At 35.7% G+C, this 13,611-nt stretch overlaps 1 long non-coding RNA gene across 2 annotated transcripts; it reads left to right on the top strand.

The window, feature by feature from the left end:
• Positions 1 to 619: 619 nt before the first annotated feature.
• On the top strand, positions 620 to 13,128 carry LOC128660614 (uncharacterized). Of its 2 annotated transcripts, XR_008402562.1 has the most exons (7): positions 620 to 711; positions 3,628 to 3,770; positions 5,385 to 5,441; positions 5,842 to 5,946; positions 7,361 to 7,518; positions 9,478 to 9,553; positions 12,950 to 13,128. It is a non-coding gene; the product is annotated as an uncharacterized LOC128660614 (long non-coding RNA). The 2 variants fall into 2 exon arrangements; XR_008402561.1 differs by lacking the exon at positions 5,385 to 5,441.
• Positions 13,129 to 13,611: the final 483 nt, after the last annotated feature.

Below are 13,611 nucleotides of genomic sequence, written 5' to 3'. Positions count from 1 at the left end.
TCAGTAGCTGCTGATTGGCTGACCCATGGGCATTGATATTTCTTCAACAAAGGATATCTGAAGAATAAAGCAAATTAAATAATAGAAATAAATTAGAATGTTGTTTAAAATGGTATTCTCTATCAGAACCATGTAGGGAAAAAAATGGGTTTCATGTCCCTTTAAGACTGTGTGCGTTGTGTGTGCCTGCCCTTTTAAGATTTTGAGAGTGTGCAAGGTTCACATACTGTGATTTGTCCCTTTAAGACTGTGTGTGACATGAGTTGTCTATTTAAAGGCTGTGTGTGCATGCCCCTTTAAGACTGTTCCCTTTTTCTTCTGGAGATATAACTAGTCCTCCATTATTGTTGGTCACCCCATAACAATATTTAAAATTAAATATTGCTGTAAATACAAGAAAATAACCTATATTTAATTAAATGTTGTTAAATCTGCTAGAACCCCCCCCCCCCCCCCCCCCCATAAAAATGAACTGTTTCGTCAGAAATTCACTATTCGTCATGTAGTGTTACATAATGCATACAAATAAAGCATGTTTAAAAAAAAAAACAAAAAAAAAAACGAAATCCCCTTTATTCTGATTGGTTGATGTATGCCACATGATCATAAAGCTATGAGGTTGCATTTGAATCTTGTTGACTTCCTGTACACACACAAGCTTCTGGAAGGCTGAAATTGCGCCAAAAATCGTGAGATGTTTGTGGTGTTTAGGTGAGATTTGCATTACTTTGACTTGTGTTAAATATGTGATTTGTATCTTATATTCAGCAGTGATGTTTATATCATGTGTTTGCCTGCAGATGCGTGTGCAGTGTTTAAATTGTCTGCTTATTATGCTTTATATGTGACCTAGTAAACTGTTTAGCTTCATTGCAATGCAGAATCATATAAATGCACTATCTTCACTACGTATGCTTTACCCATTAATACTGCAAGCATTTTGCTGTTAAACTTTTACAAAAGATTTCTTGCTGTTTATAAACATTTAGTTGTGTAGCATTGATTTGATCTATAGCTCAGATTACAAATAAGAGAACATGCTCTTTATTTCAGTGGATAAAAAGTTCCTAAGTAAATGAGATACAAGGTCTGTAGTTAAAAAAACAAACTGCTTTGTACTGAAGTAATGGGCTGTGTAGCTTGTTCCTGTGTTATCACATAATTAGGCTATTAACTGAAACTAAGGCTTATTATTATTATTAGTATTATTAGTAAGAGATCAGTCTGTAAATGTCTCTAGAAGTATCCAATAGAAATGAAACAGTTCATTTTTTTTCCTAGCAGATTTAACATTTAATTAAATTTAGGTTATTTTCTTGGATTTACAGCAATGTTTAACTTTAAAAATTATGTGGTGTGCAACAATAATGCAGGACTGGTTATATCTCCAGAAGAAAAAGGGAACAGTCTTAAAGGGGCATGCACACACAGCCTTTAAGTAGACAACTCATGCCACACAGTCTTAAAGGGACTGATCACAGTATGTGAACCTTGCACACTCAAAGTCTTAAAGGGGCAGGCATACACAACGCACACAGACTTAAAGGGACATGGAACCCATTTCTTACATGGTTATGATAGAGAATACCATTTTAAACAACATTCCAATTTATTTCTATTATTCAATTTGCTTGATTCTTCAGATATATTTTGTTGAAGAAATATCAATGCACATGGGTCAGCCAATCAGCAACTACTAAGCCTATTTAGATATGCTTTTGAACAAAGGATATCAAGAGAATGAAGAAAATAAGATAATGGAAGTAAATTGGAAAATTGTTTAAAATTGCATGTTCTTTCTAAATCATGAGAGAGAGTTTCATGTACCTTTAAGGGGACAGCACACCACATGCATGAAGTTATGGTACAGGTACACAAGGAACACTTGGTCTTAAAGGGACAGGCACACACACAACACACACAGACTTAAAGGGGGAAAAAACAAGCGTGCAATCGTACAGTAAGCACATTTATTGCCTGACATGCAAGTCTGTCAAAAGATCTGAGATAAGGAGGCAGTCTTCATAAGCATCAATACAAGTTAATCGGAGGTAAAAAAGTATATTTCTATAACAGCGTTGGTTATGCAAAACTGGGGAATGGATAATAAAGGGATTATGATGTAAAATATATTTTACTAACACATTACAAGTTAATGGCTTTTATTTTGATCAAGTATATGAAATCATTAAAGGGACAGTATACACCAATTTTCATTTAACTGCATGTAATAGACACTACTATAAAGAATAATATGCACAGATTCTGATTTAAAAATCCAGTATAAAACATTTTACAAACGTACTTGGAAGCTCCCACTTTAGCACTGTTGATGAGGTAGTCTGGGACACTCACTGTAAGGGACTTGGTAAATAAAAAAAGTAGTTACCTTTCTTCATTTAAAGGGACAGTAAAGGTTCAGAATTATATAACCTTATTTAAGCGGTAACTTGAAAAATGTAAAAGTATTTTCAGAATTTTCATTGAACGTTGGACTTCGCTCCAGGATCTACTGAGCGGGTCTTGAATATCCAAAGAGCTTCACGGGCTTGCTGGTTAGTCACAGCACACCTGGTCGCGCTATTGGAATAAATGTAGCTTTCTCCCGCTCTGGTCTAGTAACGGGAGTGAGCTATATTTATTCCAGTAGCAAGACCAGGCGTGCTGGGATTAACCAGCAAGCCGTTAAGCGCTTTGGATATTCAAGACCTGGTCAATAGATCCTGGAGCGGAGTCAAACATTCAATGAAAATTCTGAAAATACTTTTTACATTTTTCAAGTTACCGCTTAAATAATGTTATATAATTCTGTACTGTGTGCATAATTATATAACATTATTCTGAACTTTTACTCTCCCTTTAAAACATAGCTGTTCTAGTTCTGCTGGTCTCATAGTAGAAAATGAACACCCACTGCATGCAGATCTGCAGACAGAGGACGCTTTTTAGTTGCCTTGGAGATGTCAGCTTGCAGAGAAGGCTGATTGGTTGCCGGTGCACCAGCATTCTCAAACACTGCTCAGTTTCTGAGCGCGGATGAATAAGCCAGGCAGTCTGTGCACATAAGCAGGTGTACACAGAGGTGGTATGACTGCCCTGCTTATTGGCCTTTGGAAGTTGATTTCAGAGGGCACTGGAAAGCTTATACATTTAAAAGGTAAATAACTTAAAAATGCAAAAAAAGTAATAATGGATGTTAATTATAAAAATGTAAATGACAAGTTTTTAATTTTTTAAATGGTTTTTGTTCCCAAAATGACTGTTCAGTATAGGTTGGGATACCACAGGCTAAATCAGCTATTTCAAATGCCAAAATAAGGTCTAAACTAGCTACTTGTAAACAATGCAATGCACTCCAGCAGGTAAAATAGATCATTTTGAACAAATTAAAGGGAAAAACATTTTTGAGTAAACTGTCCCTTTTAAGTATGTTGAGTGTGTTTGCAATGATGTGCTTTTGAATTTTTAATATATGTATTTATATCTCTCACAGGCTAAATAATGGTTTCTCAAATTATTATAATCAATCCCTTTTTATACTGTTGCCATAACCAGACTACCTTTGCTAGGTTTCTTCTCTAATTGGAATCTATAACGTAAATGTATTGTCTGTTTTGTCTCTTCTAGCTGGCTTATTTGGAATATCTGTCCAATTAAAAAATGGCTCCAGCGGTTAGAAACCGGTGTTGGCGTGGCAGAATGGCTTTATGGAAACTTCAACCATATGATAGCTTAATTTTCTTCCACAAGGCTGTGAGACCAGTTTGCAGGTAAGTACAGGTTATTAATATGTAGGTGTCACATGGTCACTGGCAGATGTTATAGTGAGCTCTCTGCACATGGTGGCAGCTGTAGTTTGCGGACACTAAGAGCAGTCCGCGGCTGCTCCTGGTGCCCGTGACTACAGCTGTAAGGCTATGGTGGGGTGTAAACTGTTTCTGAAGCCTCTGGACATGTGACTAGTCTAAAATAATTAATTTCTACCCCTAGGATTATATTTTATTTCCCCCTATTTTCAAAGACTGCTTAACAGCATAATTTACTTCTCTCCCGTAAAGTCCAACATGGTCACTGGCAGACGTTACAGTGAGCTCTCTGCACATGGTGGCAGCTGTAGTTTACAGACACTAAGAGCAGTCTGCACCTGCTCTTGGTGCCCGTGACTACAGCTGTAAGGCTATGGTGGGGCGTAAACTGTTTCTGAAGCCTTTGGGCATGTATAGTCTAAAATAAATTACTGCCTCTAGCATGGCATTTTATCCCCCATCCCCCTATTTTCAATGGCTGCTTAACAGCATAATTTTACTTTCTTCCCTCCTGATAGTCCCAACATGGTCACTGACAGACGTTACAGTGAGCTCTCTGCACATGGTGGCAGCTGTAGTTTGCGGACACTAAGAGCAGTCCGCACCTGCTCCTGGTGCCCGTGACTACAGCTGTAAGGCTATGGTGGGGCGTAAACTGTTTCTGAAGCCTTTGGGCATGTATAGTCTAAAATAAATTACTGCCTCTAGCATGGCATTTCATTTCTCCCTATGTTCAATGGCTGCTTAACAGCATAATTTACTTCTATCCTGTTAGACCCAACATGATCACTGGCAGATGTTACAGTGAGCTCTCTGCACATGGTGGCAGCTGTTTTTTTGGACATGTGGAGCAGTGCGCGCCTGCTCCCTGTGCCCATGGATACAGCTGTAAAGCTATGGTGGATTGTAAATTGTCTCTTGACGCCTATGAGCATGATATTTTAAAATAAAATTTTATTACCTATAATATAGCATTTTCATTTTCCTATTTTTCAAAGTAAAGTTTGTGACTTTATAGTCTATATTTAATAAAAATAGCCTAATGCATTTTCTCCTATTAAAGTACTTTTTAAGCCCATCATGGTCATTGGCAGACGTTGCTTTGAGCTCTCTGTCATGGTGGCAGCTGTGCTTTGTGGACACTTGGAGCAGTCCGCACCTGCTCCCAGTGCCCATGAGTACAGCTGTAAAGCTATGGTGGATTGTAAATGGTCTCTGAAGCCTTTGGACATGCAGTTAAGATATAATAATCCCTAAATATATCAATGTTTTAATGACAATTATACATTATTTCCATTAACCTTTATATGACCACTTTAAAAATGGTGTATCGCTCCTTTTCATAGTACTCTAAGGACCCTTGTCTTGTTTTCCTACATGTCTGCTTCACACATGCTATATCCAAGTAACTCCTCTTTTTGGCAAAGATCTCTCTTCTACATATATGTTCATTAGCAGTAGGTACAGTAAACGGTCTTCATAGCAGCGGTGTCTTTGGGAAGTGGAAGCAGAGGGCCCCTGCTGAAGCTACCCTAGGCTAGTTATATACTGTGGTACATTACAAGTTTGTCTCCTCAGCCTTAGGTCATGCTCCCCATCATATGTCCCATGCAAGCCGAACCCAGAACATTCACGGTAAACTATTCTGTTGCATTTATTATTGCTCTGTCACTGCCTATAATCACCAAGTCTTTACTAACCCAATTCCTGATCCTTTTATACCATTCCACAGACTTCTTGATTTCTTACTCTTCTTATGCTCTTTATTTTATATTTGTTGCATTTATGAAATTATGATATGGAGTGACTGTTAGGCCGTAGTTTTGAAGCATTTGGTCATATAACTAACAACTTAAACCCACTAAATAGATATGCCGTACAGCCCAGAATATAGACCTTAAGACTTTGTTCATTCTTCAAAGTGTTTTATCTCTGCATTTTCTAATTGAGTATTAACTATAGCCAAGGTTAACGTACCACAATGTCCTGTTTCTTACGTTAAGTAGTATGTATTTTTTTTCCCCCGTATCTGCAGGTGATGCTAAAGTTATCAGATCTACAGCACCAGTTGACATACAGCCAACACTTAGTGTCTAGTTCATTGTCAAAAGAAATGTTTGTGTCTCCTTTGTTACAACAGGTAAGAGTTAAATTGTTGTAAAATACATAAAATTCATAGTATTCGAGCTGTTTCCGGTATAACAGTAGATAATTTTTGTTGCAGACATATAATAGTATAATTAAATGGTGATAGTAGTCAAACCATTACATGCTCTAATTTATTGTCAAATTTTAAGACTAGCAACCCTGCATTATTGTTTGTTTTAACCCGCAAAGGGGTAAACACAGAGTAGAAGTACTTCTTTGGCTTGCAAAGCAGTGATTGTCCCAATTGGTGGCGCTAGTTATACATCTGAGTTGTGCTACTGATTGTATATACTTGGGACTAAACACATAGCATTAGAGCATGTCATTTGTATCACCAACAATGTCCTGCTCAAGACCCATTGAGCACTGCTAGTCCCAAGCAGAAAGCGCTGCTGATTGGGACCGGCACTGCTCTGAGGGTCCCAAGCAGTACTTTTACTGTGTGTTAAACCCATACAGTGGTGCAGGATCACTAGCCTTAAAATGACATATTCTAACAAATTAATGTAATTTTACCACTACAATGACCCTGTAATGTTGTCCACTTGTCCTTGTAGTGTCTTTTTGTGGTATGACTGTACTTTTTATTTTTGATAGACTTTTATCCTTAAAGGGATCCTTAGATGCCGGCCCATTTTTGGTGAACAACCTGGGTTGTCCTTGCTGATTGGTGGATCAATTTTTCCACCAATAAAAAAGAGCTGTCCAGAGGTCTTAACCAAAAAAAAAAAATAACATAGATGCCTTTTTCAAATAAAGATTGCAAGAGAACAAATTGATACTAGGAGTAAATTAGAAAATTGCATGCTCTATCTAGAACGAATTTGGGTTCAGTGCCCCTTTAAAGGAATAGGGGAAGAATTTGATAGTCATATTGTATATCTATCTTGTTTCTTAAAGGGGCATTAAATAGTATGTTCTGGGGCAATATAGGGTTTTTTTTTTTTTGGTTTTTTTACGATTAAACAAAAAATGTTTTAGCATTTTAAGTTAGGTTGACGAGCATAGGCAGTTATTTATTAATGTAAATGTTCAATGTACTTGCTTGCACATGGGATCATAACAGCCAGTGGTAAAGAGTCCTAGAGTTACATTTTAAAACCATGTTCAAGTTTAAATATTACTGTATTTTCTTATGTGTTTTTTTTTTTCTGTGTCTGTCACTCTTGTTATGTTAACATATATACATACCGTTGGGTAACAGATGTGAAAGATAGAAAATACTTTTTCCATGATCTTGTAGACAGATGGGGGTGGAGAAAGTGTTGTTCTTATAATCTGTACATGAGTGATCATATTTTTGTTTATCATGCAATGCGAGAAGCACACTTCACTACACCCCCCTTCTCTGTATTTGCCTTTTAGGGATAGCTTAAAAAACCTGAAACTTTGTTTCCTCTCAACAGATCTTGCAATGTGAAGCGAGGGGCCATAATGTATAAAGAGAGGTCTTCACCTCCAACTGCGTCTGCTGAAGAAATGCTTCTGCCCAATCACTACACTACTGGCAAATGAGATCAGGTGTAGAATGTTTGCAAAAACCTCACATCCAGGCTGCAAGTTGGTAAGGACAGAGACTGGGGCTACTGTTGCCTTTCCCATATATTAGATTCAATTTTGTAACAAACTTCTTTATAAATTATAAAGCAGAAACCTAATGCTGCTGTTAAGGTTTTATCATTTGATGTTTGGTCATTTGCCACAACAAAGGCAGGAGGTATACATTGTATTCTGTGTTTGACAACTGTGTTCACAGGCAGTGGGGACAGTGCGGCCGACTGCTCTCACCTCCTGTGATCATGGAAAGCTAGGCAGATTCCATTCTGTACCTCCAATTGCCTTTTGGCATTTTTTTTTCTTTGTCTATTGTGAATGTATATCTGTCTCCTGTGCATCTCCCATTAACATTTTGTTTAAGGTTATCCGGTCAAGCTGCTGTTTGCTGCATGAAAAGGTCACATCTGCTGCTCAAGATCTGCTACGTCATTCTGCTGCACAAGATGAGATTTCGCTGGGACACCATTCAAGTATGACAAGGATTCAACCAGATTCGTCAGTCCTCAGACGTGTTCAGAACGCCACGTTGTTATGATATGTATGTTTATTATTATTATTAATAATAATAATAGTAGTAGTAGTAATAATACTATTATTATTATTATTATTATTCTGTATAAAGTTAATTTGTAGTATGGTAACTGAACACATTGAATTCTGTGTCTGCTGAAGTGTTCATGGATAGTGAGAGTAGAGTGCGGCTGTTCTCACTGTCTGTGATCATGGGAAGGTAATCAGATTTCAGTTTGTTTGGCTATCTATTGTACAATATAATCATGTATAATATGTATAATATGTATAATTTATTTTTATTATTTATTATGTATAATATGTATATTTAGTATGTTCTGTATAATATATTTTATGTATATGTATATTATGTATAATATGTATGTTCTGCATAATTATTTTGTATGTTATTATTATTTATTATTATTCTGTATAAAGTTAATTTGTAGTATGGTAACTGAACACATTGAATTCTGTGTCTGCTGAAGTGTTCATGGATAGTGAGAGTAGAGTGCGGCTGCTCTCACTGTCTGTGATCATGGGAAGCTAATCAGATTTCAGTTTGTGTGGTTATCTTTTGTACAATATAATTATGTATAATATGAATAATTATGTATAATTATGTTTAATATATTATGTTTAATATATTTTATGTCTATGTTTAGTATGTTCTGTATAATATATTTTATTCTGTATAATTTGTATGTTATTTGTTTAAAATGTATGTTCTATATTATTATTATTATTTTTTATTATTATTATTCTGTATAAAGTTATATTTTGTAGTATGGTAACTGAACACTTTGAATTCTGTGTCTGCTGAAGTGTTCATGGATAGTGAGTGTAGAGTGCGGCTGCTCTCACTGTCTGTGATCATGGGAAGCTAATCAGATTTCAGTTTGTTTGGTTATCTTTTGTACAATATAATTATGTATAATATGTTTATTTAGTATGGTCTGTATAATATATTATGTATATGCATGTTCTGTATAATTTGTATGTTATTTATTATGTTTAAAATGTATGTTTATTATTATTATTTATTATTATTCTAATTCTGTATAGTTATATTTTGTAGTATGGTAACTGAACACATTGAATTCTGTGTCTGCTGAAGTGTTCATGGATAGTGAGAGTAGAGTGCGGCTGCTCTCACTGTCTGTGATCATGGGAAGGTAATCAGATTTCAGTGTGTTTGGTTATCTATTGTACAATATTTTTATAATTATGTATAATTGTTATGTATAATTTATTATTTTATATATTATGTATGATTGTTATGAATAATTTATTATTTTATATATTATGTATAATTTATTTTATATATTATGTTATGTATAAAATATTTGGCTTAAATATGGGAAAGGCGACTTTAACTCTGTACTTTGTACACTGGGTGCATTTAGAGCACCAGGTCGTCTAGTTTCTTAAACTAATTTTTGTTTTCTGTATATAGATTTTGTTTTATATACAGATCTTCAAGCACTGGACAAAATGTCTACATGAAACATTTCTCCGTTACATCAGCCCAGGTAAGCATGAATGGTTGTGAAGTTGTAGCATTTACAACTTTCAATGCTTGCTTTTTTGTTTCCCTGCATCTTAAAGGGATATGAAACCCAAATGTTTTTTCATGATACAACTTTCTAATTTACTCCTATATTATCAAATGTTCTTCTCTTGACATCTTTATTTGAAAAAGCAGGAATGTAAGCTTGGGAGGCGGCCCATTCTTGGTTCAGCACCCTGGGTAGCGCTTGCTGATTTATTAGCTACATTTAGTCACCAATCGGCAAGCGCTACCCAGAACTTTTTGGGTTTCATATCAATTTTATGTTCTCATTACTTGGTTTAGGAAAATGGTTACCAGACTGAACACAGCAGTGGGGGTTTGTTTTGAAACATTCACATGGCCTATGTTGAAGGAATATCTATATCTTCCTTCTAAATTCACTTCAGTTTTCTCTTAGTATTTCTTGTCATAAAAAGAATCTGCGCATATCCCATACTAGTGGGAGCTAGCTGCTTATTGGTGTCTGTACACATTTGTCTCTTATGATTGGCTAACTAGATGTGTGCTGCCAGTAGTGCAATGCTGTTCTTTCAGCAAAGGATAACAAGATGAGGCCAATTTGATAATAGAAGTAATAAGAAAAGTTGTTTAACATTGTATTTCCAAATCACAAAAGATAACTGAAGCATTGGGCATTTTTAAGAAACTCAACTTGTTTTGCTTTTGTCACCATCTGATAGGTTAATTAGTATAGATAAAATGTGATTATTTTATTATTTACCTGTCGCTTGTAACACATCTAGAACTCACGCACCATCTTTATAAACTGTACCTTGTTCAGTTAATTTCCTACCCTATTTTCCTTTCCAAAAAATGTATTCCCTATATAGGTGAGAAGTGGTTCTGGGATGCTGTAATGATCACTACTCTTTGCTTCAGTCTGGCACAATATTTGTGTACAACTTTTTTTAATTTTACTTCTGTTAAAAATCTATCTCACTCCTTCTTTTTTTGCTTAAACTTCTTCTTTTTCATAAGCGCATAATGAGGTAGGCTCGAGCGTATGTCTTGAGCATTGTTGCAAACCCTTGTGCCATGCAGTGCTTAAGACATGGGCACATTGAGCCTACGGACATGCTCTTAAGAGAAATTATACGTATACCCTGTGAGCTTGTGCACATGCTCAATAGGGGCTTGTTCCCCAGAAAGTGTGAATATAAAAAGACTGCAACATTTGAGGTCTTAAAACTGCATTTTATTTCTGAATCATTAGTTTTATTTTGACTTGAGTGTCCCTTTTTAATTCTATATTAAATATATTTAAATATATATTATTTATTAAATCTGTAAAAGGCTGACAATAAAATAGTATCTCTGTAAAAAATGACTGTTACCTCTGTGTCTTTGGTAGCCTCATCCCATTATAGACCAAATGTAAGCATCAGAATGCTTGTCCCAGGACTTAGCAAGGGATCATGCGCCATAGATGTCCCTTTATTTCAGTTCTCCGTTTAAAGAACGTTTGCTATGATTTATTTTTTTTAAATCCCACAAGATAACCATAAAGTATGAACTTGGTACAGATGACTCTAAAAGTGGCTTAAAGAAACCTCCTTTTTTTATTAGAACATAAATCTCTAAATAATTTTCCAATTTACTTATACATTTTGTTATTCATTCTCTTGGTATCCTTTATTGAATGAGCAGCAATGCAAAACTGGTAACCAGCTAGCTAAACACAGTAAGCCAATAACAAAGATCTTTATGTGCAGCCACCAATCGGCAGCTAAATCCCAAATAAATTACACTCTAAATAGCCATCCTTAAAGGGACAGTATTATCCCCATTTTCATATAACTGCATGTAATAGACACTACTATAAAGAATATGCACAGATGCCGATCTAAAATCCAGTATAAAACAGTTTAATAACTTAGAGGCTTTTAGTTTAGCGCTTTTGATTAGGTTGACTGGGACACTCAGTGAAAGCAGACACTCTCCCCACCCCCTTCCTTGGCATATGAAAATAATCTTTACACAAACTGGATGCTGCATATCAAGTTGACTTGTCAGCAGTTATTTGTATGCGATTCAATTGAAAATTGTGTGAATGAGTTAGTTGACCCTTTTTAAGGACCAGGAATTTCAGTCAAACTTACTGAAAAGGCCAGAGCATTTTTGCTCTATTTAAACAGAAAAAGAGCCTTGTGTGTTTTTTATTTACCTATCAAAACTATATATAATGTGATCATATAAAAAAAAAAACCTTTTCTCAAACTTTGGGTTTCTCACTGAAATTATTTTCAGATTGCGTATGCAGTAATAACACAAATGGCTGTTTAGGAATAGCAGACCTACAGGTCTTTGACATTGCCTTTTGGTGATTAGGAGGCGTTAATTGCAGACGTCTGAAATTCCTAACAGTGTAGGGGTAAATCATATAGCTTGTAAGATTTTTATTTTTTGTGCAGTGTAGGATTCACACACGGCTCTCTTATCTCTAGTGGGACACGCAGAATAGAGCAATCTCGCCGCTGTCAGCTAGATTGCCGCAGAAAGCGCCCAGGACAGCAGCATCCTTTAGCGCTAAACTACTGCGCCTGTACGGCACTGTTTGTTAAAGGGACACTGTACCCAAAAAAATTCTTTTGTGATTCAGATAGAGCATGGAATTTTAAGCAACTTTCTAATTTACTCCTATTATCAAATTTTCTTCATTCTCTTGGTATCATTATTTGAAATGCAAGAATGGAAGTTTAGATGCCGGCCCATTTTTGGTGAACAACCTGGGTTGTCCTTGCTGATTGGTGGATACATTCATCCACCAATAAAGGACTGTCCAGAGTACTGAAACCAAAAAAAAAAGCTTAGATGCCTTCTTTTTCAAATAATGATAGCAAGAGAACGAAGAAAAATTGCATGCTCTATCTGAATTACAAAAGAAAAAAATTGGGTACAGTGTCCCTTTAAGGGGTTCAACAGAAAAAATGCATATTGCTGAATGAGTTGATACCAGTTTTAGGTGTTCCCTGAATACAACATATTTAAATGGATGCAGTTGAGGAGAAAAGTGTACACTGTCTACTGTATGTTATTCTCTAGGGCAGTGTTTTTCAACCAGTGTGCCATGAGAGATCCTCAGGTGTGCCATGGCAGACTGACAACAGTGCGGGGGTGTTTGTGAATGTCTGTCATGTATAGTTTGTAGGAGGCATGACGGCACAGTACAGTGTATGTATGTAGTATTACATTACAATGTGTGATTTTGTAAAATTTTGGGATGATGGTGGTGTGCCACAGGATTTTTTAATGTAAAAGTGTGCCACGGCAAAAAAAGGTTGCAAATCACTGCTCTAGGGTTTGTAGGAATAACGTTACATTTTGTTCTATATTCTCACTTTTTTTTTTTTTGCAGGTGTTTTTAACAGCTGGAGTACTTGTGTTTTGCGTAAAAGCTGCTCTCACAACTCGTGTACCCATGGGAAGGGATTGTCCTTGGCGTTCCTGTTTGAACTATAAACCTGGCTATTTAATAAAATGCTAATAAAGTGTTTCTGATTATCTGTTCTATTAATAAAGCTGTGACTGATCTTACATTTTGTTATCGTTTTTATTTATTTATATGGGTATGGATTAAAGTGATGATAAATCCTACTATTTATGAAACACTAGAATTAGCATCACTTAAAATAGTCGACCATTTTCATCAGTTAAATTTATTTTTTTTACCTCAGTACCAGTCTAAGCGCCTTGGGCCACCCACAGCTCAGTTTCAATAGCACAGCTATTGACTAAGGTGGAAACGTCATCAAATTGAAACAACGCTGATGCTGCTGTTAAATGAAATAAAGATATGTGTGTGTGTGTGTGTATATATATATATATATGTATGTATGTATATGTGTGTGTGTGTATATATGTATATATATATATATATATACATACACTTTAAATTACATTTATATTTTTGCATCTGTAAAATGGGACTGCTTGGAGAAGGAATGGGACTAAGTGTAACAATATTGTTTTATATAATTTAGACAATATTTACATGTCATAACTTTATACCGCAACCTA

Source organism: Bombina bombina, chromosome 5, assembly GCF_027579735.1.
Source record: "Bombina bombina isolate aBomBom1 chromosome 5, aBomBom1.pri, whole genome shotgun sequence".
Lineage (NCBI taxonomy): Eukaryota > Metazoa > Chordata > Amphibia > Anura > Bombinatoridae > Bombina > Bombina bombina.
This window is presented reverse-complemented; position numbering and strand designations above follow the sequence as displayed.